This window comes from Epinephelus lanceolatus, chromosome 19 (assembly GCF_041903045.1).
Source record: "Epinephelus lanceolatus isolate andai-2023 chromosome 19, ASM4190304v1, whole genome shotgun sequence".
Taxonomy (NCBI): Eukaryota; Metazoa; Chordata; class Actinopteri; order Perciformes; family Serranidae; genus Epinephelus; species Epinephelus lanceolatus.
The window spans coordinates 32,099,995-32,123,203 of record NC_135752.1 but is presented as its reverse complement, the minus strand read 5'-3'; the positions used below and the strand labels follow the sequence as shown (position 1 = coordinate 32,123,203).

Here is a 23,209-nt window from a genome sequence, read left to right as displayed (position 1 = left end):
CACGTTAAAAGATATTTTCACACTGAAGTTCATAAAGCCTCGACACTGGCACTGGGTTGAATTATAGCCGTTGGGATGGTGACGAATTTAACACAGATAGTGCATAACATTGCTCTTAATGAGTCAAAGTTAAACCAACGGTTATTTTTCATCTGTAATCCCTGGACAGATGTTACAAAGTCATGTTTCATGTTCACAGGTGACCACGGTCAGTCCCTGCTTCACTTCATCAAGGTAGGCCATTTGCTGTCTGCATGTGATAGCATGTATGCTGCTAATATAGCTATGAGGCTACCTCTTCTGCTGGCTGTTTGATGCGTTGGGTCCTACCGACTGCTCTTTCTGCTCTTATGCTCAGTGATTATATTCATTTGCTGATGTGTCTTTGTCTGCTTCTTGATATCAGGAGGATGCTTGGGTTGGAATATATTAATCTTGCTTCACTAGATGGCATATTTCCTGTTTGGAGATGCTTTGTTGGGGAGTGACCACACATGGATTTCACATAATAGCCTGTGTTAGGCTCTGTGTATATTGTATTTTTGGTGTTTTATCACCACTCTCCCCCCTCCACTGTGCTGAGCTTGGTGCTTGCTTTGAGGGAATGATGAGGTCGCAGCCGAAACACCAAATATCAACTCTGCTCATACTCCGTATTCACATAAATAAATCTGTTCCACGTGGGTAGGCCGACTGAACTAACTCCGTCCCCGTTTTGTGGCATTGTAATTAAGGTATTGTCGACTTGCTCCCACGCTCAGGGCATGATTAAGTGACAATCTGTAATTGTTTTCTGGTCGTGCTCCTTCGGTTTCACGGTTTATTTTCAGTTTTGTTCTGTCACAGATCATTAAATATTTACTGAATTTAATGCAAAACGAGAAGAGTGCACTGCAAAAACACTACGTCTAAGTAAGTGAGATAACCCTATACTTAGATTTAAAATCTTTCCTGTTCTGAGTATGAATTGGATTATCTAGTGCTGGCTATGCAAGGCTGTGTGACTCTTAGCAATTTGATATCATTTGGGGTAATGGTTAACTAGATACAAGGACCACTTGGTGTCTGTTATGACCTCCACTATGCTTTGACACTTATTTTAAGCAATAACGTTTAAAAGGAAAAATTGGATTGGAATTGGATGATGGGATATTCTCAACTTCATCTCTGGACAAAAAACTAATTTCAAGGTTCAGCTTTCTGTGTGCATGAGTTCATTTTTTTTTTCAACTTGCAAATTCCATTGATAACAACAATGCCTCAGATGGTTAACACCCCATTCAGTTATATAATACAAAACTCTCCTACCACTCCTACACCAGAATTCAGTATCATTTTCCTTGACGTCCATTGCAAATAAACATCTGTAAATTCACTTAGAAATCATAGGAAAACATGATTTTGTTACCATTGATGTCTAACGTCATCTCGCAGAAATATTTAAAATGATCATGACCTCTTAACTCCATATTTTGTGGCAAAACTATATAGTTAGGTTTAGAAGAATATTGTTTTTGGTTAAAATACCTACCTCTGTTATTTACAGGAGGCAAAAATGCTGTGAAGTGACGTAAGTATGTGAGTTAAGGTGACTGAACCACATAAAGGACGCAAGAACATAAAGGTTAAAGCAGTAAAGGTTGACTTTCAGTTCAATGCATTCTAACTCCCACCTCGTCACATACAGTATTGACATTTGGTCATGGACTTTCCACATTGACATATGATGTGCAAGGTACTGTGAGTGCATTTGTGTTTACATATAGTAATGCACATGGTTACGTTTAGACAACAAAAGAACACGGATGGGTCAAGAAAGAAATAACAGGGTTTGGTTTTACAATCATACGGGAAACAAACACTGGCCTCCTGGGTGAAAGTCTGTGGTTGTTGGACCCATCCACCACCCCTCCTGCCCACCTACTCGCCCCCTTAACTTATGTTGTTGTCCCATTGCATTTCCTCCTGACACCACCGGATGCTGATACATAATAATGGCGACTGGCCGCATATCATGCCAACATGAAAGGACAGCTTTTTTTTGTCTGTCTCTGATGCTGGAAATCACTGCCCAAGCACCGATATTCAATGACTTTGGGATGAGACCGGGTTGTTTAGTTTCACAAAGGACACGAACAGCGGTCTCCAGAGTGAAATTCCTGTGTTTGTTTGACCCATTCGCCACCCTGACCTCCCACATGGACTTTTTTTTTTTTTTTTTTAAGATATTCTTTGGGGCATTTTTGGCTTTAATTGACAGGACAGCTAAGCGTGAAGGGGAAGAGAGAGGGAGTGACATGCAGCAAAGGGCCACAGGCTGGAGTCGAACCTGGGTTGCTCCGTCAACAGCCTTGCACATGGGGCGCCTGCTCTATCCACTAAGCCACCGACACCCCCCACATGGACTTTTTGCTTGTTACCTATGGGTTTGTACCATTAACCACCATCCATTGCATGGAATCATTGACTCAAGCGGCAACCTGCAGGACTGAAAAATGAAGCCACTGCGGAAGTGCCAAAAAATGTAGATCCTCAAATGGGCACTTGAGGCTGGCTCCAGTAGCCAGTCAATAGACCATAGACCCAAATGTTAAAATGCAGCAGAAATAAACATGTAAACAGCCTGGTACAAAAAACACTTGGTTACTGTAGCTAATTTCCCCCTTCATGACAACTATGATATCACTCTCAGTTAGATCCACCGCACTAGCCTCCGGTTTTAATATGGTCACTTATTGCTCCAAAAACACAAGATGGCAATGGCTGAAATGCCCAGCTTAAGGCTTTAAGATGGGAGTCCACAAGCCAGTGTGTGACATCCCAGTGACTAAGTCTTATTTTTACAGTCCACGGGTTAAACCAGGTAATTATATGTCCACTACCACAAAGGATCCTGGTTGACTCTCCAATGGTGTTGTTTCCATGGTTCCAGCATGTAATTTTAATACATTACTTGCCACCGCCACCATGTAATACAGTGTTAAGAGGTCGTGGTCATTTCAAGTATTTCTGTAACATCAGACTGCTCAGGACATGCATGAATATATTGGAAACAGGAATTGCTAACGGCTAATTTGTTATACTTAAATGGTGCCAATTAGCCAAAATATATGGGGCAAACATCTTAAAATACTACATAAATTCATTCCTGTTAGCTGCAGTTGACACACTATTACAAAGCTGGTTACTGATGAGACATTATTCTTTGTGTGCACTTGGGAGATGAGATGAAGTCAGTTAAGAAACACAACACATTCCCTGCCTTACTTTGTTCCTTGCTAATTAAAAACATGGTACTACACATTATGCTAGATTTCTTATTATTTGTTGGCTCGTTTGTCTTTGCTCTCAGTGCTATTCTTAAGAGAAAAAGAGTGAATCCCACAGTAATGACTTATGTTAGTAAATCTCCCATTTACCATGAAATATTTTGCAATTACTATGCTTCCTTTTATAGACCCCCTCTTCCTTTCAGCTTCTAATTTAATGGTGCAGAGTAAACAGCTATGTTGCAGACACTGCTGCAGCAGTAGTTGGGTGTTAAGTGTGTTTTCTCTTTCACATATATAAAGGCAGTAAAAATGCCTTATCAATGCTTTAAAGCTCTTGAGTATTTAATGATTAGCCTGTGAATACATATGCAGTGATGATCATTATAACTCAAAATGCATAGATATAGATATTTATCAAGCATTCCCAGAGGTAGGGAGAAGATTAACCACTACCATAGCTGACAACAGTAATGCTGTCAAGTCACTGACAATGTTATAGACAAGGCCCTCGTTTGGCTAATATATGGTATGGGGTTGAAAGTCAGTCGAGTGTCCCTTAAGTGCTTTTCTCAACGGTGGTTGTTGACCAAGTGAAAAGTGTTATGCACTAACTCTCCTCAGGTCTTTTGGAGGATTTGAGACACTGACCTTCCAATCAGAACTGTACTTTCTCAGCCTTTAGGCGCACACCGCCTGCAAATTGTATAACAAGCTGTAATTTCTCCTTCTTAGCTACAGTCATGTCCATATCCCTCAGCAAGTGCTTCATCCTGCCACCACAGCACTCTCATCTTGCCTACAGGGCTAAATCGATGAATCAAGTGAAAGGACGACAGGTGGGGAGGGAGAGTGCGCGAGATAGGCATCAAGAGGAAAACAGAGAATGAGAGGTTAATCCCCACCGCTCGGTATTATTTCATATCTGCTGCAGAGCTCGGCCAAGGAAACCCAGTCACCCTTTCTTTTAAGGCCGTTTCAGGACACATGTTGCAGCTTTAGCTGTCGCTTGTCATTGAAGGTCATTTAGCTAATGCCTTTACACACATTTGTCCCCTGCTGTCAGCGCCTCTTGGACTGTGCCATTTATCTTATAACCCAACAGATAGCCTTAACATGCTCTCTTCTGCTCTTGTTACTAGCCAAAGAAAAATCTATGTGTGCATGAGACCGTGGTGCATTAAAAACCTGGGTATTACAGGCAAATGAGGCAGGTATATCAAGACACAATTCTAAGTTGCAGCCTCAGCACATAATCATTGTAACAGTGGTGTGTAAAATCGGGAAAGTAAGCTCTGTATTCAGTATATCTTCAGAGAATTAAAATTTTCCAATTTGCCCAATTCTGCTCCTTCTGTCTCAGAAACGATTATCATACCAGCCATTTCCCTACTTTGAGATGATATCATTTCTTACTTCACTGCTAATGATATCAAAACTATAATTTGAGATGGCAAAGTGAATATAGTAATGTAATACACAGGGGTGCTGTCATGAGGCATCTAATAAAACATTACATTACAATATTTTGTGAATGAATCACAGACAAATGGAAGAGGATCTGAAACACAGCAGAGTTATTATAGTTTTTATTTTTAATGTTTATTCTTATTAGTTTCAGTATTCATGCTTTCGTACTACAGTGTCTTTTGTGAGGATGGAGAGAATACTCATACTGCAGCTACTGAGCTGTTTACACCCATCCCTACAATGCCTTATTATGGATCTCACTGCATACTGTGACTGGCTACTTGTCACATTAACACATTAAGGTGGGAAGCAGAATTAGGGCAAAGAGGTCAAGGTTAAGGCCAGTACACAGCAAATATACTGCCAGAAAATCAGGTGACGTGGTATAAAGAGTGATACAGTCCCCCAGAGGGAGTAAGATATAGTGGAGGAATATATAAAGCATAGGACTTTCACACAGGAGATAGGGGTACAAGTTTTTGTCAGCATTGACAAAAACTTGGCACACACATTGGTATTGGCATATTCATTGGCATATTCTTTTTTGACATTGGTGGCTTATTGTTTTCAGTTTTTAGGATGTATAAAGCTGCAGAGTGCACACTGTGTGCATAAACTTAAAAAGAATATCTGAATAGATCTGTTTGTGTTTCTGTTTCGACTTTGGTAAAACGCCCAGGAATGTGTCTCTGGGCTACATTAGCTATTTACACCCCAGATGTAAATAGCATTGTTGGCTATGGGCACCTGGGTACTTATTTCTGCCACCATGTGCACCCATGTGTAAATAGCCACATTGGCTATTCCACCCCAGGTGCAAATAGCATTGTTGGCCATGGAGTGTAAATAGAATCTGCCTGTTCTTTTTATTATTATAACACGGGGGATATTTGTCAGCGACAAGATTCAGTAAGTTAAGAGTAGGTATTACAATGAAAAACAACATTTTGTGGAGGCATTATGTAACAATGTCTTCTCATGCTTGTGTTGACAAAACTAAAGTATGTATGTGTGTATGTGTGGTTAACTCTAACCTTGAAACACAGCTTATTTTTCAACAGAAGTTTCACTTTGAGTTAACACAGCTCAACACAGTGTATCGGTATTGCTCCAGTCCCAGTAAATTACAGAGGGTCAGTCTCAGACCAGCTGGCACTTGCTGCAAATGTTCGTCAAAGGAAGCATCACAGCTACATACGGTATGGGAATGTGTAACAGTTCAAAGGTTTTGGGGTCCATGTTTTCCACAGAATTAAACATGCACTGAGACAGATCCAGCATTATAGTGTTCTCTCCAGACTGACTAATCAGCATTATAATAAGTGGCTGGCTGCAGCGTATGCAGTTGCCAGAAAAGCTAATTTTTGTATAAAGGAAGTTCCTGTCTAGTTAGCTGACAAAACAATGTGCAAAGGGTTTCACTTTATTTTTAAAACCACAGCCAGGAAGAGAACAGCCATATTGGCAGGTGATAACATTAAACCTGGATTAAAAAAGCAACAAAAGTTGATTGGAAGTTGGCTTAAGCAGCTTTGATAGTTCTTCAAACACTGTGTGAGTACAACTAGAGGTTGCTGGTTGTCAAAGAATACCCACATTATTCAAGTTTTTTGGGTACTCCCTTCTTTTCCTCTTGACTTTTCATTAAAAGGAGGTATCCTTCCTTCAAAGGGAGACACTGTGCCAGCACTGGAGTAGTATTGGTTTTGGTTTATTGTCTGGTTCACTCTGGCTCTATAGTCAATCACAGTGGCCTCCTGGCCATAGTAAAAACTGCACTTAAAGTACAACAACCTTAATATAATTCACATCCTTCACTTAAAACGGTAACAAGTCTAAGAAGAAAAGTGGAACGCAATCTCAGAACCCATCTGCTGTTGTCTGATGATGATTTAGCTTTATTAGCTTTTTTAGAATTCCTGTATTTATTTGCAGATATCTGCTTTTAGAGGTTAGCTGAAATGACCGGCACACATAAGAAGTCTTGGCTCAGATATCTGCTTGCTACACCAGATCTCCCATAATACTGTCTGTTGCCCCCAGAAGCTGATCGTCATCAGACCAATGGCTGATGGGTTCGGAGATTGGCGTGGCTGTTGCCTTATCATCGTGTTTATATCTATATTCATTCATTCTTGTTACGTAACCACTTATCCTCTGTGGGGTTGTGGGGGGACTGGAGACTATCCCAGCGGACATTGGGTGAGAGGCGGGGTACACCCTGGACAGGTCACCAGACTATCACAGGGCTGACACATAGAGACAGACAACCATTCACACCCATATTCACAGCTACGGACAATTTAGAGTCACCAATTAACCTGCATGTCTTTGGACTGTGGGAGGAAGCTGGAGTACCTGGAAATAACCCACGCTGACATAGGGGGTTCGAACCCAGGGTTGGGCGTTTGAACCCTACAAGAACCCTCATGCTGTGAGGTGACAATGCTAACCACTGCACCACCATGCTGTCCATCTGTATTCGTTTGCAGATATCTGCTTTTAGAGATTAGCAGAAATGACTAGCACCGATGGGGACAGCTGTGGCTCAGGAGGAGGGGCAGGTCTACAACTAATTGGAAGATCAGGGGTTTGATCCCCGGCTCCTCCAGTGTGCATGCTGAAGTATCCTTGAGCAAGACAATGAACCCCAAATTGCTCCCAATGGCTGTTCCATCGGTGTGTGAGTGTGTTAAAAACCTTGTATGGTAGCCTTGGCCAGAATGTGACTCATAGTGTGAAAAGCACTTTGAGTGGTAAGATGACTACAAAGGTGCTACAGTATACAAGTGCAGTCCATTTCCCAGATAAGATGAAATCTTAGCGCAGATTTCCATTTGCTATACTGGATCTGCCATAATATTGTCTGTTGCCCCCAGAGGCTTATTGTCGTCAAACCAATGGCTGATTGGTTCAGAGATTGGCCTGGCTATTGACTTAAAATCTCATTTATATCTATACTCTAGTGTATTTCAAAATTGACTGTACAATCAAATGTTGAAATGAACAGTTCTGGCAGGACCTCAAGCAACATGTCATGTCAGCTGACATTTTGTCTACAAATAAGTTATGTGGTGCATATTTTACTGATCTCTGTTGTTCAGATTAACTGCAGCTGTAGTTTTTGTTTAAACATAGTATGAGGAGTTTGGTCTCATGTAATGCACAGCACTGGAGCACAGTTCACTGCTCTTAAAATACATTCTGAGTGACTTTTGATACACTCATCATATTGTGATAAATTGCCAGTGAATGCCGATGTTTGCTTACTTCTGTTGCTGCTGTTTCAGGAAAAAGCCTGTTTCACCCCAGCCCCACCTGCTGTGGTTACGCTCAGTGTGCACCGTGGATAGTGTTTGTTTCTACTTTACACCCATGGGGGTATTTTTTTGATGATACTCCCTGCATGTTGCTATGTATTTCATGCTGATGTGCCTTATTGCCGCAGCAGGGAGTATCCCCAAGAATAGACTTGCACTGCCAAGTCAAACTATATTGCTGTTTCTATTTGTTACGTGACGTCAATGCTCTTGACAGAACTCTGGTTGATGTGTATTTGTAATAGTGTGTTAATTCGTGCAACAATGCTAATCCCAGAGGGGGGGTTCATTTTGTAAATTTAGAAGCAAAACGAAAATAAGTATACATACTCATGAAATACAAAACAGTTCCCATGGCTGCAATCAAACTCCTGAGAAAATGTGAGAAAATGTGTTTTGGCATCTATTACTCATGAAATTATATTAGTTGTGTTTCTAAATAGAGAGCATTGTGAAACTACCTACTAGCATGAGTCACTACACAAACATGTGGAAAAAAGAATTGGAATAGAATGTCTACACAAAAAAAGGCTCCCTTTGCAGGAAGGAGACATGATCCAGACACAGCAACTGGATTAGCACATGTGCACTAGAATTAGAAAGTGTGAAGATGACACTAAATGTGTTTGGAGAGACACAAGGTAACTGCAGCTAGCTGTGTGCCAACTGTCAGCCTTTTTCTGCTGTCGTTCTCATCTCTAAATAGACACCTCAAATCTTTTTTTCTTCCAGTATGTAATACAACTGCACTTTTTGCACTAGCTTTAGAAATAATTGTACTTTTCCTCCAAATGGCAACCTCCAGGACTAAAACTGAAGCCAATTGGGAAGTGCCAAAAACTGCAGTTCCGTAAATGGCCACTTGAGGCTGGCTCCAGAAGAGAGTTAATTCCCATAGACCTCCATGTTACAATCCCCAACTTTACAGCAGAAGTAAACATGTAAACACAATGGTACAAAAACGGTTTTGGTCTCTCTGCATAGAGTTACACACAATTAAGGGCAGAGCCGCTAGTCTGTGAGCAGATCCACCCAACACACCTACACAGCTCTATCCTCATGTCCAAACATGGTCACTTTTAGCCCCCAAAAAAACAAAATGGTGACAGCTGTACAACTCAAGGCTTCAAAGCGGGAGTCCACAAACCAATCTGTGACGTCATGGTAGATACGTCCATTGTTTTATACAGTCTGTTTTCCCCCCACAAAGTCTGCTGTATGCAGTGGTGGAATGTAACTAAGTACACCTACTCAAGTACTGCATATTTTGCTGATAATACTTACATACTATTACTTAAAGCTGCAGTAGGCAGAAAGCCTGAAAACGGTTGATTTTTGAGTCTCATCTGAGTTAGGTTTTGTTCGTCTCTGCCCTGAGCCTCTCCTACCAGATGAGCATGCGAGTATTTTATCCTACTTGGTTCTATTTCTCCTTCTCTGGGAGCCTTGGCTCTCTCTCACCGCGCAGCAGCCCGCCCCGCACATACCCCCGAGGCTCGGCTCTACCTCTCCGCGGAGAGCACTCAGCTCCACTCCTACGGCCGACCCTCGCGCCCTCTGGCCGGGCCCGGCCTCACCCTTCCCCTCCCTCCGGGGCTCCAGGGAACTGAGTTCTGTCCTCCTTTTTTGGGTTGTTTAGCCATGTAGGCAGTTGCTGTGCTGGAATAGCTATTTTACCTGGTGCACTGTTCGCCATTGCCGCTTGCTCTCCCCCTCTGCCGGCGGCACGGGAACGCGCATATGCAGTTGAACAGCCAATAGGAACGCAGTGGTCTGAGCTGACCTTTGATTGGTTGATGCACATCGGCACGATACTGATTCTTTAGAGGCTGAACACAGAGCCATGGTGAGGTGCAGAAACCTATTCTTTGTCTCAGACCATTTGATTTACATCATGCTTAGAGAATATTATAAAATTTTCACTCAATTATACCAAAACAATGTTGCCTACTGGAGCTTTAAGTAAGGAGTTAAATGCAGGTCTTTTATCAACTGTTTTCATAGTGTGGTATGTATAAGTACTTCTAGTTACCTACATACTTCTAGTACCTCTACCACTGGGTGTTTCACACAGTCTGAAGGAGGTCACAGCCTCTGTTACACTCTCTGCACACATGCCACAGCGTGTCTGTTATTCTGTGTCCACCAGATTACTCACCATAGGCAGGAGGGAAAACATTTCTTTACGCACAAGAAGCACTTTTCAGCAATACACAAAGGCCCGCTTGTAAAAGTTTGAACCCATCCTTGCGGTGAAGGTCTGATGTTGCTGAATGTGTTGGGTGGGAACAATGCTGCTTTTTCGTGCGTGGGTGTATGTTTTGTCACATTATCTGTTTCCTCCTCCACACTGCAGCAGATAAACATCCTCATACGCATCTTATCTGACTGTAGTGCAATTGCGCTTCATACACTTCCATCCAAATGATGGTATTGATTTACAGAGTACCCTCTTGTCAAAAATTACAGCTGTATGATGAGATGAGAGGAAACGGTGTTGAAAAGATGTTCTATCGTCACTCTTTAGTTAAGGGAAAAAAGGTCTTTGAACTTATATATTTGACTAGACCAAACTTTTTCCAGCAGAAACTGGTGAACTAATACTTCATGGAATTTTGAGAAAGATGTTGAGATGTTGAGAAACATCCTTCAAGAGTCTGTCTTATATGAGTTAAGGTACGCAATGCATGCAATGCAATGTCTTTAGCAATGCAGGGACAAGAACTGGTAAGGACCTCTGATACAATTAAATGTCAGTTCATGTCTAATGATTGGGTGCTGTAATGTGTAATACAAATTGAGATTAGAATGATATTTGTACTGATATTAGGCAGAGGCAAGTTTTGTGTTCCTGCTTTTATGTTTCTAACGAATCTAACAGACTCACACCAAGGTTTTCAGACTCAATTGAAACTTTTCTCTGTTTTGAACAAGTTTGACACGTCCATGTGTTGCTGTGCTGCAAAATTCAAACGAGCAAAATACCTTTAGTTTTGGAGTTTACTTTGATCATTTACTCCCATCCTCTATTGTTGCTTTCATCATGAATTTCCAGAGCGGCAGTGTATTTTATCAGCCCTTATCTTTCTGGTAATTAAAGGAACACTTCACACCCAAAGTGATCACTTGTATATCAAGTACTCGCCCCGTGTTATGTTGAATTAGTGAAGAAATCTGTGTTTTCTTCACATGCCTCCATGGTGAGGAAGAATGATCTTGATCTTTCTAAAAAGGATTTTAAAGAATTGCTGTAAAATGAGGCAGCGTTTAACAATTGCCAAACCTTCTAAAAACATCTGTGTATGGACTCTCAACTAACGCATGCAGTATAATCTCAGTCTCATTTATCCAGTCATGTGCTCAGTACTAAACAATAGACAGATTTACGCATGGACAAGTAGTGTACGGTATGTATGTATGTATGTATGTATGTATGTATGTATGTATGTATGTATGGAAGGAAGGAAGGATGTATGTATGTATGGAAGGAAGGAAGGATGTATGTATGGAAGGAAGGAAGGAAGGATGTATGTATGGAAGGAAGGAAGGATGTATGTATGGAAGGAAGGAAGGATGTATGTAAGGAAGGAAGGAAGGAAGGAAGGAAGGAAGGATGGATGTATGGAAGAAGAAAAGGAAGGATTTTGGAAGGAATGAAGGAAGGATGTATGGAAGGAAGGAAGGAAGGAAGGATGTATGTATGTATGGAACGATGTATGGAAGGAAGGAAGGATGGATGTATGGAAGGAAGGATGTATGTATGTATGTATGTATGTATGAAAGGAAGGAAGGAAGGAAGGAAGGATGTATGGAAGGAAGGAAGGAAGGAAGGAAGGATGGATGTATGGAAGGAAGGATGTATGTATGTATGTAAGGAAGTATGTATGTATGTATGTATGTATGAAAGGAAGGAAGGAAGTATGGAAGGAAGGAAGGAAGGATGTATGGAAGGAAGGAAGGAAGGATGTATGGAAGGAAGGAAGGAAGAAAGAAAGAGGAAGGAAGGAAGGAAGGAAGGATGGATGATGGATGGATGGAAGGAATGAAGGAAGGATGTATGTAAGGAAGGATGTATGTATGGAAGGAAGGAAGGATTTATGGAAGGAAGGAAGGATGGATTGATTTATGGAAGAAGAAAAGGAAGGATTTTTGGAAGGAATGAAGGAAGTATATATGCATGTATGTATGTATGCATGTATGTATGTAAGTGCCCCCCTTTTACTCCAATTCATCAAGAACTTTCTCTGTTTTGGGATTCTTTGTTCAGAAAGTTTGTTCATCATTGAGACATGTGAGTCATTGATATACAAATGATCATTTTGGGAGTGATGTACTACTTTAAGAATCATCATTTGGGCATAATGGGTACCTCATTATAAGGGCAATGTATTCACTTGTTAAGATATTTAACTAAATAACAGAAATGTCGACTTCACGTTTGCGCCAGAAGAAAAGTCAGGGGACAAACAAAGTCAAGATTCATACTCTGGGGACCCTGAATGTAGCGCTGTTTGCCAGTATGTGTTAATCATGATGGGAGCAAAGTAGGGAGTAAGGTGATGTTATAGTGACAGATGGTGTTTCTCAAAGTCAAGGAAGGACGGGTCCTTCCAAGGAAGGATCCCACAGAGACAAGGCCAGAGTCCTTCTTAGCATTTGGTGAACACACATTGGAACAGGCGAGCCAATGCCCCCAGGTGTGTGTCATTAACCCACGATGGACTGAGGGAATTTCAGGGTGCTGTGATCATTTCGGCACTCTCTGATGTTATTGTACAATTAAACCATTTGAATGTTAGTAGTTATTTGCTGTAAATTAGCAATTTAAATGGTGTCAATATTTTTTCATGCTTGTATGATTAAAAACCCCTGGGGATATAAATCCAAATAAATGACATATTTACCTAAATCCTACTGTTTTATTGAAGAGGCCCCGCCTTCACTTCCAGCAAGTCATGCGCAAAAAATTGTGGGTACTTCATACCCACTAAGGACACACACATGCATCCTTGAAAATTTTCTGATGGAAGGACTCAGTCCTCAGTAGAATTTGAAGGATCCTTGACATTGGAACAGTCCTTTGCAGGATTCAATGATGTAGCCTCCCTGAAATTCAGCAATTTAAGGATTCTTCTTTGAGTTTGGGAAACACCCAGAGTTTGCATAAGGAAGGGATCATGGTAAATAGATGGGTCAAGAACACATCTGAATTCAATATTGGTGACTATTTGGAGCAACACTTTCTCACTCTGACCTAATCACATTTTGGTCATGGACTTTCCACGTCCACATACAACATGCAAGGTACCCTGGGTGTGTTGGTTGTTGATGTTCTGGGACACCATGTCAAGTTCTCTTCTTTCAAGATACACGTCCATTTTCACAGGAAATTTAACGTTCACACACAGTCTCTTTCAAAATAAACGTACTACATTGGTACAACACCAGGAATTCACATTTTTTTGTCCTTCACCAACAAACACACAAAAATAAATCTGACTAAAGGGGGTGGTTTATTCCGTTTGTCCTTCCGAATGAAAGAATTTTGTGTGCATGTAAACGCTCATTCCTCTTTAAGCTCATTCCAGTCTTTCTGCGCATGCTCGTTTCCTTGCCCTTCTGGCACGATGACATATATAGCGCGCATAGCAACGGGCTGAGATAGAGCAGTCGGACTCGCCGGTTTCCATACGCCAAAGCACGGTCTTCTACCTCCCTTCTTCGACCTTCTACCTCCCCTCTCCTCCTCAACAGACGAAGCATTAGCAGAACAAGGTTGTTGTGTTACTGCTGCTACAAGAAAATAAGCAAAACAAGCCCGAAAAAGGCACTAAGAACGGCATTGTCAAGCATCTCGTTATCCGGAGCGAGGACTACAGTGTTTTCTTCCATTAAATGTAAACACGTAACATCCGCCCCGCTCCCTATCCAATCAGAAACCTTCCCTGCCCCAAACCTTGCACAGACCCTAATAAAGGTGATTAAACTGATCTCCCGTGTAAACCCTCATTCGGAATGAATATTTGCCATGTAAACTACCTGGAAAAACTTTAATTCCGAATGATTTCATTCAGATTTACTTCATTCTGCACCCATGGTTGGCTTTAGGCAACAAAAACACGTGTTTAGATTTAGGAAAAAAGAACAGGGCTTGGCTCGAAAATCTTACGGGACACAAACACCACTCTCTCGGGTGAAAGTCGGTGTTTGTTGGGCCCGCCCCACTCTGACTTTTGCGTACCTTAACTTTTGTCCTTGTCCTGCTGCATTTCCCCCTGATGCCACCTGGCACCATTAAACTATAACGGCAGCCAGCCGTGTATTATGCCAACGTTAAAGGACACCTTTTTTGTTGTTTTCTGATGCCACAGGTCACTGCCCAAGCGCCAGATTTTGACGACTTTGGAGTGAGACCGGACTCTTTGGAGAAATTTTGGTAGGTCCTAGGACAGAGTGGTTGGTTGGTTTTCATTTTCAATAGTCTATATTTTGGAGCATTTTTGCCTTACCATGAAAGTTGAAAGTAGAAAAGTTACACACAAAGAGGGAAATCCATGCTGCACAGGTCCCCATCCAGAATCAAACCAGGGACATTGCAATCACAGAGTACACCATCAGTTTTAGCCACAAGACCACTTGTACTTAACATGGTGTTTTTACATTTCAGCAGCATGAAGCCAATAAAAAACATTTCAGTAGTAACCTCACTTTACTGAGTAAAGGAGTTCGTTGTGACCTTGCTGTTCTCCACACCACAGCCACGGAGATAAAAGCAAAGCCTTGGTTTATGTACAGCACTTAAATAACTAGCCATCACATTCATTAGATAAATTGGCACTCTGATATGCTAGAATGTCCTCAGCAATTTGTTCATAATGTTGGGGTTCACAGTGTGTCTCTCAAAGTTGTTAGCTGCCTGGTGGAAGTGATACCGCCTGCTGCGTAGAAGATGTTTTATAGTGTGAATTTTCCGGGAGGTGTGCTAATTTGCCCTTGCATCCTGCCCACATGAAGCAGAAAATAGCTCCCCTCTGTAATGAGCACTCAATTCTGTAAACAACTAGGTTGGAACATTCAAACACAGGAGACACATTTATGCAAACAGAGAAGATTACTAGCTATTATAAAAAAAAATATAAATAAAATCAGTTTCAATTTTCAACACGATCCATACAGTGTCATGATCTCCTGTATCACCAATGTTCTTCTGAGCAGTGTCTTTGATTTCTAAAATTGGGGTTCATGTATAGTCGTCTCCCTGAAACACTTGGAATACTTCAAAGTGGTGTCAACATTTTTTCAGTTTTCATATTTGTCTGTTTTTGGGGGGGGTATAAAAAAATAAAAAAAAACGTGAAAAAGTGACTGATGTTTTATTGAGTTTGTTTGCCTCAGATTTGTCTGACTCCATCTGATGTTTCCTGTTGCATTTCTTTTCTGTCCTCATACACACACACACCCCTCCATCACTTCAGATCTGGCTGCCAGTCAGCCCTTCTGATTTTCAAAGGCTCCAGAGCATGAAACAGAGGCTCTGAACATGGGCCAGATTTTCATTCTCTGATCTTCTCTTCTCACTTCCCTCTATCTCAGTAAGCCTCTCCGTTTTTGTCTCTTTCTTATTTCCTGATAGTCAGAGTGGCAGACGGGCATGCAACAGGCAAGTATTGAATCATGGTACCAGTGAGAACATAAAGACATCTTCAAGGGGTTTTGCTGCTTTGTAGTAATAATATAGTACAATGCGTGGACTGAAAAGCGTCCTTGACAACGGTAAATACAACTCCGTCAGGGTCAGGGAAAGATCGTGGTGCAGGGTTAAAATGGCTACTTCATAAAGGTTATAGAACTTTCGTCATGTCTACAATAATAACCACTTGGTTAAGTGGTCTTGATTAAAATAAACCAACATTGACTGTCGTATGGTAAATGGAAACATACAGCTGTCTCCTTTGTCCTACAGTTCATCAACTACAGAGCAACTCAGTTTTACAATAGTATCTTAAGCTGGTTAGGAATTTAACTTTGAATGCTCCTGTAAGAAGATACAAAACTGTGGAAAAAACACTTTGTTTAATCCTTTTTCTTAAATCTGTGGAAGTTCTACGTTGATGTACATGACCTTGTCTCATAGGATCACATTTGTATTCTACTAATTAGTTTCCCCAATTACATTTTCATAGGGAACATAATGGCTGCTAGGAGCATTTAAGGGTACAAAAAGGTTACATTTATGACCCACAAACAGGTCATACAGAGGTGGTCTGGGTGGGTGGTGGACTCACAAAGTGCAGGACTTTGACACCAGCGTGCAGTCTGTGCCTAAGGTCAGGCACAAAATGCATTTTTGTTAAAGTTCAGGAAATAGAGTACGCTCTAAAAAATAATCCACTGATTCTACTTAAAAAGATGCATGCAAATTGTTACCTTAATTTTTTAAGTAGTGCCAACTCTGGCATATATCCTGTGATCTTTAACACTCTGACAAATCCAATTAGTTTGGTACAACCAACATGATTTGCTTTGGCTTCAAAAAGCTTAATAAAGTTGAGCCAGTTTAATATTTACCCAAAGGCTGTGTTGATATTAGGTAGTCAAATTATTTTATTTAAAGGTGCTGTATGTAAGAATGTGGCCAAAACGGTTACTGCACTCAAATTCAAAATACTGCCGCGAGTCGTGTCCGCGCCCCCCCCCTCCCCTACAGATTTAAGGTTGCTGGACAGCGGCACACTGGAGACTGATTTGTTTGCCCACTGGCGGCTGCCGTGGCAGGGATGCGTCGCCACGTCCTTGACTGTAACTGATGCTGAGACTCTACTGACTGCGTGACTGGTAGACGGCGGTGGGTGGCGCAACAGGCCAAAACACAAATTCAAAACATAAACATGATTTGCGGACTGTAAAAAAATTTTTAAAATGCGAATCTTCTGGCCATACTATTGTTGTCAGTGAGATCATTATGTTATATGAACATTATTCCTTAGTCTCTGTAACATATTAGGAGGATTTTACGACTATCTGCTTTAGATTTCTTACATATAGCTCCTTTAAGATATTCTACCTTGTTAATTTCAATTACATCCTACTCAAAATGTTTTTTGATTTTGCGCAGTTTCTTAAAATAAGTTGTCAACTGACTAAAACATGTTAATGAAATAAACGTGTTTCTTTTATGCTGAAAACTTTTTAAAGTGTTATACACTAATTCAATTAAATGTTTGTAGAGTGCACTCTTAAAAACAATCCACTGGTTTAAGACTCAGGTAACAATTTGCATGTGTCTTTAAGTGCAGTAGTTCCAACTCTGGCATTAATAAAGAAATCCTATGAGTCTTTTATAATCCGACAAACTCAATTAGTTTAGTAACACCAACATGATTTGCTTTGACTTAATTAAGTTGAACCAATTTAATATTTATCCAAAAGTTGTGTTGATATTATGTGGTCAAGCTATTTTATTTGAGTTATTGTAACTCAATTATTTTAAATCCATCTGACTCAAAAATGTCAAAAATGTTTTGATTTTCATCAGTGTCTTAAAATAAGTTGTCAGCTGCATATTAATGAAATAAACGTGTGTTTTTATGCTGAAAAGCTTCATTTTAAACATTATCCACTAACCCCATTTATCATTTTTAGATTGGACTAATAATCAAATAGTTTAACTTATTAAAATCAAGGTAGTAATTTATAAGCATCTTTTTAGGTAGTTCTTCATCTGGAAGTCCTAACCTTTTTTCCCTATAATCTAATCTGACAAACTCAATTAGTTTAGTACCACCAACATGATTTGCTTTGACCTCAAAAAGCTTAATTAAGTTGAACCAACTAGATATTTATCCAAAACGTATTATTATAAACTTATTTTCCAACTCATTACTTTAATTCAGTCCTACTCAAAAATGTCAAAAGTTTTGGATTTTGACAAACCTTTTGACCAAGTTCACTGACCCATTTTAATGTAACAAATGTAAAAAAAAAAAAAAAATTAAATCTGAACAACTTCTGCCCCCAATAATAATTTTTAGTGTCTTTAAATGTTAATGAAGTCTTAACATCATGCCCTGTGCTTGAAGTCACTGTGGACTGTGGTGTTAATCAAAACCCACAATCTTCCCTTACCTTAACCAAGTGTTGTCAGTTCCTTAATATAACCATAAAATGTTTAATCATGCATCAGTTGATATCAGTAGATATTGTAGGAAAACAAATTAAATATGTTGTCAGTGAACATTTCATTCATCTAATGTCAGCATTTTGCAGCTTGCCAGATACTTTAATTAACAGTGTGTCCCTTTTAATATTGATAAAAAAATCCAGGCGGCATTACATTTGCGGCATGTTTGAATTTGATGACTAACTGGCTATTTGTTGATAATGCACAGATCCAGGAAGCGATGAAAAGAATCATTGATGGATTTGAGGTCTGTTTGATATTACTTGCAATATCTGCAGTTTAATCAATCGATAAAAACAGGGTTTATTTTGTTACTGCGAATAGGCTAATTGTAAATAATCACACAGACAGTCTGATGCTTAATATTTATCTTATTTGTTTCATTGTAGTTTATATATATTTTTTGGCAGCTGCTTGTCTTTCAGAGGCCATAGATGGCTGAGTTTAAAAGCTAGAGTGATGCTACTAATATCGTATGAAACTAGAAAACCAAAGGAATCCAGTGTTTTGCCATGTTACGCTTGTTTATCGGGAAGGAGCCTAAATAATACTAAAAATCTAGGCTAAATTTTTGGCAACGGAAAACAGCATGGCCATTTTCATAAAGGTCCCTTGACCTCTTACCTCCAAGACATCTGAATGAAATCTGTGGGTACCCACGAATCTCCCCTTAACAGACTTGTCCACTTTATGTTAGTCAGTTTTGGGCACAAACTATGCACTGTTTTTGCATGTTTAATACAGGTTTATGACTAGAAAAACTCACCACACAGTGCTGAACAGCATCTCAAATTTATCTCTAGGTTTCCAGCTTTCAGGTGATATATACCACTTTTATGTGTTGACCTGCTATCTCCCCGAGAAGATCGCCTGTGCCCCCAGAAAAATGCTCAAAATATGGGTCTACAGTATGTGAGTTGCAGAGGGTAAACTGCATGCTGATATTATGTCTCTTTGACCACAATGTTGTAGCATTGCAGCACTGATTTAAAATGAAATTATAGCTGCTGCGCAGCAATGGTCGGGGCCGGGCAATTTTAGGCAAAATTAGACAATTCTGAGCAACACACACACTAAAACAAAGCATATCACAACATAGAAGTTACATCATATAATTATGGCATGCCCTTCAAATTGTGGATGAGTGGCTGAAGTGATCAGACTCATAATATGCAAAGGAAGGAAAAACTCAAGAACAAGAAAGTAAGAATAACATTAACTGCTAGCAATTATGAACAAACTGGTCTGATCTAGCTTAAAGCTAAACATTATCCATGGTGACATAGATGAAAACATTTTTTAAAATGTAAAAGTAGCTATTGGATAGACTCTGCATATTGACTGATAGCTCAGCCAAATAAACAGCGAAAAGAGACAAGGGATAACAGGGAAAAGTGTTGATAAAGAGTATTTGTCTCTTCACAAAACTGCCTGGATCATAATTATTTTAACATTGGTAGTCTCTAATCCACATAGCATGATGCCTGAATATAGGACTTTCACATTAGAATGTCCGTTCAGCCTTAGCTGAGGCTTGAAGTCACAACTTCTGAGACTGAGGTCCGTCTTCATTCTCACTGAGCTAATTGGCAAGTGACAGTTCATGTGTGGCTTCACCAATTGACTAAGCCCAGCATCAGGGTGCCAGACAGTAGCCATCCATGCCATGGAAAAGCACATTTCAAAGTGAAAGTTCCAAAGCTGTAGCACATATGGTTGATTTGTTATGAATTTTCAAAGTTTTGAAATTTAGAGGCTTGCTGTAGCGCCACCATCAGGACTATTGTCTTGTGTTTCCAGTTGAGGACATCTGGCATGGGACTGGACCTTTATGAAAAATTTGGGTAGATTTCTCCTATGGAAATGTTGCACAAGCTGAGGCTTGAACTCACAATCTTTAACACCAAGAACCATCCTCTATCTCCTTGAGCTAATTGGCAAACAGAAATGTCACATGTAGCTTCACAAATTGACTGAGCCAGACACCTGTGTGCAAGACAGCAGCTGTTAGTGTGTAAAGGCAGATTTCAAATGGCTGTCAAAAATTCAGTTATTAAGACAAAAATCCGAAAATACACAAATTGCATCTAGACAGCATGGAGATGTTGGTAATTTGTTTTTAACAATGATTTATTGGCTCCATAAGTGAAAAACTGATGTTTAAAAATGCCATTTTTGCATTGACTCCAATTGTTCGCATGAGAACAAAATTCAAAATGCTGTAAAAAATTCAGTTTTTGAGATAAAATTCTGATATTTTCCAAACATCATCTACCATGACTCCAAAATTTTGTGATTTTTTTTAATGAACATTGAAAATGTATTTAACAAGAATTTGCAAGTATATGTTTACAGTACCATTTACAGTCAAACATTTTGATGCACTGTAGGTGCAATTTTCGATAAATCAAAAATCTGTGTGGATCGTTTGTGTAGGACAGTCTGAAGATGCTCTGTAGCAAGTTTGGTGTCAATTGAGCAAAAATTGTGGGAGGAGATGGGTTTAAAAAGTTTTACAGTTTTGAAAAAAAGAGTGATGGACTTCATAATTTGCAATAGGTTTAAATGTACAAATGTTTCTTCAGTATTGGGGCTACATTTTGGTGAAAGTTGCAAATCTGTAGCATATATGGTTGATTTGTTGTGAATTTTCAAAATTTTGAACTTTAGAGGCTTGCTGTAGCACCACCATCAGGACTATTGGCCTGTTTTTACAGCTGAGGCAATCTGGCATGGGATTGGACCTTTGTGCAGGGTTTGGTGATTTTTCGCGCATGGGAAGTATGATTTCCTCAGAATCAGAAGAAGAAGAAGAAGAAGAAAAAGCAGAAGAAGAAGAAGAAGAAGTGCCAGGACTCTAATACATCTTAAAGTCAGGATCATAAAGTAAATTTCTTTTCATTCATCTGATTCCCAATCAAGACACTCTGGCAGGAACTGATTCACCTTGTTAATGTGGACTTGGAAAATGTTTAGAAATTTAAATACTATGGAATTTTAAATCTGTCGTCACCCATTGAATTCAAAAACTGATTGCACTTTAAGAAAACTTAGCACACATTTCTCGAAAATGGAACCAAGTATACTTGATTATATATAATTACATTCCACTGCTGCCTTTTTTACAGGCAGACACCTTAATTAGCCAAATTTGAAATTAAACACAAATAAGGCAGCTTTTTGCAGCTCCTTGTTTGCCTATTTTTGCTTCTAAGTGTTTTAGGGAAAGTGTCAAAACATTTTTAACACTCTTAGGCTAAGGCTGAGGGTTATTTTGTCAAGAAGTAGCACCAATTTTAATTTCATTTGTCTGTTTGCAGGTAAAAAAAATAAATTGAATTGAATTAAATTAAATTAATTAAATTAAATTAAATTAAATAGATTTTTACATTTTTTCTTAAATGGCGAGATTTGGAAGTGTGTGTAACAGCAATAGTTCTCCAAAATAAAAACATGCTGAAAATCTGATTACTACATGTTTATGTACCATCTTACAGTCTGTATATGGCTCATGAGCCAAAGTTCTTTCAGCACATTTTCCACACTACAATAGGACTGCTGATGGACCAGATTGGCACAGCAATATTTTCCTTTTTTTCTCAGTACAAACACTCAGCTCCTGGTGAAACGTGTCAGAGGTGATGGTTGTGATTGTGCTCCAAGCAACAGGACTCAGAAAAAAAAGCTTTTAAACTGTGTTTTGTTGTGTAATATTAGTCAAGATTAAATGCATATCAACAAGGTAGTGTGCGTTATGGAAAGGTCGTGGCGAGTCCTGTGTGACACCTCCATTCTTGTGGAAATTCTTGCCTACTCTTTTGCTTATCATCCGTTGTTACTCTGGGGAGCATGAAAACAGCGGGATGAAAACAGACATCAAACAGCCGGAGAGGCATGAGTGCACTATCTCCTTGTGTGTTCTGCCATGAGCAAGGCCCTGCACTATCATGGCAAGGTCCATCTTTCAGTGCACTGAGTGAGCTAACCTGCGGAGGGAAGATAAAGAAAAATGGGTTTAATTTCTTCCATCTGAGAAAGTGTGCTTGTTAGAGCGGCAAATCCATTCCAGTTTCCCTGGGACCTTTGATCTGGGATTACACAGGAAGCTCTAAGATGAGAGCTCTACATTTGGCCTGGGAGAGCTCATGATAGAGCAGCCCGAGGTGGTCGTGGCCTCTGAAGTGAAAACTGCTGCTGAGTCTGCTGCGAAGCAAGTTTGTACGCACATAAGTGGATTATTACATGATTGCCAATTTTCATCAGTTGAGAACAAGAATAGAAGAAGAAGGTCAGATCCAAGTTGCTCATAGCAACAACCAATCCAAGAAGAGACTCTTATCAATTTTACCTGAATCGACTGGATGAAACATTGTTCATGTGGTTCTTTAGACCAGTATACCTTTGTTATTATATCCAGGACTTTGGCCTTTGTGACAATGTATTTGGACAGTTATGTCAGCCCATTACCAGTGAGTCATATACTGTTGCTTTGTTGCGCCCCTTGGCATGTTATATCAACACCAAAGGCCCATGAGATGTGCCAGGCTTTCTTGACGCTGAGAGCAACTGATGTTGTATAAGAGTGAAACAGTTGACGTAGGGTGGGAGGGAGGGGACATGCATGGGTTCAACAAAGCCAGATTTTTATCCAGGTTTCGTGTTCAGCGTGAAACCAAAAGTCAATGTTGTTTTAACATATTTATGTCATGTTATGTAACAGATGTAACTGCAACTGTTTCACAACATTAACCACGTGTTACAATGTGTTTCAAAGTGTGATACGTCACTATGAGTTTGGGTTTTACTCTCTAGCCACAAGCATGTTTATGTGAAAGATTCGGGGCTGTTAATCATAAGCGACATCACCAGAGCCATGAATGAAGGAGGCTGTTTCATATTGTATGAGATGAAATACCTAAAGTGTCTGGGACTGTGAGGCAGTGACAAACAACAATCTGTAATCTTATAAC

At 39.9% G+C, this 23,209-nt stretch overlaps 1 long non-coding RNA gene across 1 annotated transcript in view; it reads left to right on the top strand.

Moving 5' to 3' along the window:
- The window catches only part of LOC144458801 (uncharacterized), a 43,316-nt gene that overhangs the window by 953 nt on the left and 19,154 nt on the right, over window positions 1–23,209 (top strand). Inside the window, exon 2 of the long non-coding RNA XR_013488179.1 lies at window positions 200–234. This is a non-coding gene — a long non-coding RNA (uncharacterized LOC144458801). The remainder of the gene's footprint in view (window positions 1–199; window positions 235–23,209) is intronic.